Source organism: Sminthopsis crassicaudata, chromosome 5 (assembly GCF_048593235.1).
Source record: "Sminthopsis crassicaudata isolate SCR6 chromosome 5, ASM4859323v1, whole genome shotgun sequence".
Lineage (NCBI taxonomy): Eukaryota > Metazoa > Chordata > Mammalia > Dasyuromorphia > Dasyuridae > Sminthopsis > Sminthopsis crassicaudata.
In genome coordinates, this window is record NC_133621.1 from 242516533 (window position 1) to 242522822 (window position 6290).

The window sequence follows — 6290 nt, forward strand, 5'->3', positions numbered from 1 at the left end:
CCTCCTCTTTCTCCTCTTCCTCCTCCTCCTCCTCCTTCTCTTCCTCCTCTTGGTCCTCCTCCTGGCTGCTCCGACCGCTAACTCGCACTCCGCCCACAATAACTTGTTTCGTCTCGTAGCTCCCTAGAAGGTCCGGATCAGTTTGCGGCCCTGGTCCCTAGATTCCGGACATTCTTCCTGGGAGGAGGCAGATCCTTCTGGACCCTGCCTTCAGACAAAAAAAAAACCTCTCAGAAAATTCTGGACATGCCCACGTACGAGCCGGACATTGGGAAGCAGACCTTCGAGGGGAACCCCCCCTCCCCGAAGCTGCACCCTGGCTTCTCTGAGCTCGTGCCCGGGGGAAACTCTAATAACTGGAACCAACTCGCCGGGCTTTGTGGCGTCTGCGGCGAGTCTTCGGGGGCTGCCTTAAGCAGGGATGTTCGCCCAGTGTGTGCCTACACTGTGCCGTCCTAAAAACCCCTAGATCTGTGAAATGCGAAAGGGAAACTTTCTTAAAGGAACAAAACAGAGGAGGGGGTAGAACGAAGAAAGGAGGGGGGGGCAGTGAACACAAACCAACGTAGGCTCTGAGGTGGGAACTGGTGCCACGGAATCACATTTTCGTGTCCTTGAATACAGATTCTCAGAGGAACCCATAATGTGCAATCTGTGCCCCCCCAAAAAAATTCTCTAAGGCGTCCGTCAAAGTCTTGCAAGTCACCATCCAGCTCTTGCTGAGGATTTCTAAAGAAGTGAAACCCATTTCCTCCAGAGGTGGCCGGTTCCATTATAGAGTAGCTCTGACAGTAAAAAATAGTATTTCTTTAGATGGGGCTGAAATCTGCAAACTTCCTCCCATTTCCTAGCTGTCCTCAGACCCAGCAGATCTCTCTTCCACATGACAATACCTCACACACTTTAAAGACCTCTTCTCCAGGTTTTTCTGATTCCTTCAAATTAGCCTTTAGCACCTTCAAAGTCCTGGTTACTCCCCTTGCCTGTCAATGTCCTTCTCCAAATACATCATTCAGAACTGTCCGCAACAGAAGTGACCAAAGAACTAAAAAATTCTTATCTTATTCCTTGCTATTGGGGGATGATATAGAGGAAGGGCCATAAACAGATGTCTCTCTTGATGCAGAGTAATGTCACCTCAGATTATTTGGTTTCTGTATCACATTGTTTGTATTGCACAAATATGATAAGCCATTTATATGTAACACTCTGCCTTCTGGCAGACCATGTAATAAAGACTATCACAGGGACACAGGACACCAGGGGTGCCTGGGTCATCCAAACCAACAATGGCCCAACGTCATGGAAACAGGGAAGTTTGACCTTAACTCTGTGAACTTTTTTTTTCAATCAATAAGCATTTTATTCCATAGTATTAATTTTTAAAAAGTTTGCACATGAAACTGCAAATCTATTATGTATAATTGCTATTCCTTTTAAAATAAAATAAGTTTATGTAAATTTCTTTTTTCCTTTTTTTTCTTGTCACCCCCTCCCAATTGGCTATTAGACACAAATAGTTGTATATATGTAAAATCATTCTATACATCTATTTATCAGTTCTTTCTCTGGATGCAGATAGCATCCTGTCCCTTATAGTTAATTTGGGTATTTTTAAGTCAAAATGACTTATTCGCTCAAAGTTATTCTTAAAACAATATTGCTGTTACTGTTTGCAATGTTCTCACTGTTCTGCTCATTTCACTCTTTATTCCCTGCAAATCTATCCGTGTTTTTCTGAGATCAAGTTTATTATTTCTATAACACAGTAGTATTCCATCACAATCATATATCACAATCACCGACAAAACATGAGCACACTTTGAAAAACCAAAATATGCTAGTTGATAACAGTACATTTATCCATAAGGTGAAGGAAATGAGATGGGATGAAAATGTTTATTTCAAAGTAAAATTATATCATTTTTGGTTTGGACTTCCGGCCAAGATGGCGGCGTGGAGGCAGACAGCTGCTTGAGCTCCTCGTTTTCTCTCAGAACTTACTTCATGACAAGCCTCTGACTTAATGCTTGACCCAGAAAGAAATCCACAGATGATCACCAAGAGAAGACATCCTTGAAAGTCGCCAGAAAAGGTCTGTGTTTGCTTGGGGGAGGGTCAATCAGACTGGGCGCAGACTGAGGGCAGGCAGCCAGAGCAAGACAGGCAGCTCACACAGCTCAGACCGGAGGGGGAGGGGTGTGATCTCTGCAGTTTCTGTGAAAGGGCTTTTGCCCCAGTGTGGATGCTCCATCTTGGCAGCAAGCCAGGAGCAGCAGAGAGGGTGTAAACACCGGAGGTGAAGATTAAAACCCCAGAAAGCCAGCGTCTCTCAGAGCCCGGCCACCCCCAACCCCCACCTGGACTGACTCGGTGCGTTCTCGGAGCCTCAGAGGGCAGACTCAGTACAGTCATTGCTGTTCTGTTAGTGGCTCTCTGCTGCGCTACCCCCAGTCTGTAGAGGAAGCCCATTAATACCATCCAGCCCCATCCCCCGCAAAACAGACCAATTGTTTCTCTTGTCAGTTTGTTTTCTTTGATTCCTACTCTGACAAAATGAACAAAAAATTCAAAAGGGCTCTAACCATTGACAGCTTCTGTGTGGAGAGGGAGCAGACTTCAAATGCTGAGGAGACTAGGAACAGAATGTCCCCAGATGTATCCCCTGGGAGGGATATAAGCTGCTCCTCAATACAAAAGAACCTCATAGAGGAAATCAAAAAGGCTCTCACAAGAGAGCTGGAAGAGAAATGGGAAAAGGAAAGGGAAGCTTGGCAAGAGAGCCTGGAGAAGTCATCCCATGCATTCAAAGACAGAATGGATAAAGAAATCAAATCATTGAGAAACAAGATTAGTGAGCTGGAAAAGGTAAACAACTCCAAAGAAAACAGGATTAGTGAGCTGGAAAAGGTAAACAACTCCAAGGAAAACAGGATTAGAGAGCTGGAAAAAGAAATCAGCTCTCAAAAAAATAAAATGGATAAAATGGAAAAAAATTCCATAGAAGATAAAAACTCAATTGGACAATTACAAAGAGATATAAAAAAAGTGAGTGAAGAAAATACATCATTGAAAATTAGACTGGAACAAGTAGAAATGAATGACTCAAGGAGAAACCAAGAGGGAGTCAAGCAAAACCAGAGAAATGAAACAATTGAAAAGACTGTCAAGTACCTTACCAGAAAGACAACAGACCTGGAAAACAGATCCAGGAGAGACAATTTGAGAATAATCGGACTCCCTGAAAAATGGGAGGAAAAAAAGAGCTTGGACACCATTTTCGAGGAAATTATCAAAGAGAACTGCCCAGACGTTTTGGAAACAGAGGGTAAAATAGACATTGAGAAAATTCATCGATCACCTACTGAAAGGGACCCTAAAATCAAAACGCCAAGAAATATAGTGGCCAAGTTCAAGAACCATCAGACAAAGGAAAAGATATTGGAAGCTGCTAGAAAAAAACAATTCAGATATGGAGGATCCACAATAAGGATAACACAGGATCTAGCAGCATCCACATTAAAAGAACGCAGGGCCTGGAACATGATATTCCGAAAGGCTAAGGAACTTGGTATGCAGCCAAGAATAACTTACCCAGCAAGAATGAGCATCGTTTTCCAGGGAAGAAGATGGACATTTAACGAAATAAATGAATTCCATCTATTTTTGATGAAAAAACCAGACCTACATAAGAGGTTTGATCTTCAAATACAAAACTCAAGAGACTTCTAAAAAAGGTAAAAAGAAATCTTGAGAACTATACTTCTGTCAAAAAATATGTAAAGAACATATGTACAATTTGTCTTAGAAACTAGAGGTGGAAAGGAGATTATATCATAAAAAAGTATAAAGTGGTGGTACTACATCTCATGAAGAGGCAAAGGTAACCTATTATATCTGAGAGAAAGAAAGGAGGGAGATGAACATAGCGTGTATCAATAGACATATTCAATTTATGGTGAAACTTCTTCCACTTCATTGAAAAGTGAAAGGGAAGGAGTAAGCTAAGGGGAAGGGAATACAGTAATTTCGAGGAAAAGGGGTAAAATAAGGGGAGGATCTTTAAGGTGGGGGAGGGATCCTAAAAAGGGAGGGCTGTGAAAAGCAAGTGGTGTTCACCAGTTTAATACTGGATAGGAGGGTAAAAGGGAAGGAAAGGGGAAAAGCATAAGCAGGGGTTAATAGGATGGCAAGCAATATAGAATTAGTCCTTCTAACCATAAATGTGAATGGGGCAAACTGCCTCATAAAGAGGAAGCAGTTAGCAGACTGGATTAAAAGTCAGAATCCTACTATATGTTGTTTACAGGAAACACACCTGAAACAGGATGAGACATTCAAACTAAAAGTAAAAGGGTGGAGCAGAATCTATTATGCTTCAGGCAAAACCAAAAAAGCAGGAGTAGCCATCCTCATCTCAGATCAAGCAAAAACAAAAATTGATCTAATTAAAAGAGATAAGGAAGGGCATTATATCCTGCTAAAGGGAAGCATCAATAGTGAAGCAGTATCAATATTAAACATGTATGCACCAAGTGGTGCAGCATCTAAATTCTTAAAAGAGAAATTAAGAGAGCTGCAAGAGGAAATAGATAGCAAAACTATAATAGCGGGAGATCTCAACCTTGCTCTCTCAGAATTAGATAAATCAAACCACAAAATAAATAAGAAAGAAGTCAAAGAGGTAAATAGAATACTAGAAAAGTTTGATATGATAGATCTTTGGCGAAAGCTAAATGGAGACAGAAAGGAATATACTTTCTTCTCAGCAGTTCATGGAACCTATACAAAAATTGATCATATACTAGGGCATAAAAACCTCAAAATCAAATGCAGTAAGGCAGAAATAGTAAATGCATCCTTTTCAGACCATAATGCAATCAAAATAACATTTAATAAAAAGCCAGGGGAAAATAGACCAAAAAATAATTGGAAACTAAATAATCTTATACTAAAGAATGATTGGGTAAAACAGCAAATCATAGACATAATTAATAACTTCACCCAAGAAAATGACAATAATGAGACATCATACCAAAATGTGTGGGATACAGCCAAAGCAGTAATTAGGGGAAGTTTTATATCTCTACAGGCCTACTTGCATAAAATAGAGAAAGAGAGGGCCAACGAATTGGGTTTACAACTAAAATTGCTAGAAAAGGAACAAATTAAAAACCCTCAGACAAACACAAAACTTGAAATTCAAAAAATAAAAGGTGAGATTAATAAAATTGAAAGTAAAAAAACTATCGAATTAATTAATAAAACTAAGAGTTGGTTTTATGAAAAAACCAACAAAATAGACAAACCCTTAGTAAACCTGATTAAAAAAAGGAAAGAGAAAAAGCAAATTGATAGTCTTGAAAATGAAAAGGGTGAACTCACCACTAATGAAGAGGAAATTAGAACAATAGTTAGGAGCTACTTCGCTCAACTTTATGCCGATAAATTCGATAACTTAAATGAAATGGAAGAATACCTTCAAAAATATAGCTTGCCCAGATTAACAGAGGAAGAAGTAAGTAGTCTAAATAGTCCCATCTCAGAAAAAGAAATAGACCAAGCTATTAACCAACTTCCTAAGAAAAAGTCCCCAGGACCAGATGGATTTACAGGTGAATTCTACCAAACATTTAAAGAACAACTAACTCCAATGCTATGTAAACTATTTGAAAAAGTAGGGATTGAAGGAGTCCTACCAAATTCCTTCTATGACACAGACATGGTACTGATACCTAAACCAGGTAGATCGAAAACTGAGAAAGAAAACTATAGACCAATTTCCTTAATGAATATTGATGCTAAAATCTTAAATAAGATATTAGCAAATAGACTTCAGAAAATCATCCCCAGGATAATACACTATGACCAAGTGGGATTTATACCAGGAATGCAGGGCTGGTTTAATATTAGGAAAACTATTAGTATAATTGACCATATTAATAATCAAATTAATAAAAACCATATGATCATCTCAATAGATGCAGAAAAGGCATTTGATAAAATCCAACATCCATTCCTACTAAAAACGCTTGAGAGTATAGGAATAAATGGACTATTCCTTAAAATAATAAGGAGCATATATTTAAAACCTTCAGTAAACATCATATGTAATGGTGATAAACTAGAACCTTTCCCTGTAAGATCAGGAGTGAAACAAGGTTGCCCACTATCACCATTACTATTCAATATAGTACTAGAAACTCTAGCCTTGGCAATAAGAGCCGAGAAAGAGATCCAAGGAATTAGAGTAGGAAATGAAGAAATCAAATTGTCACTTTTCGCAGATG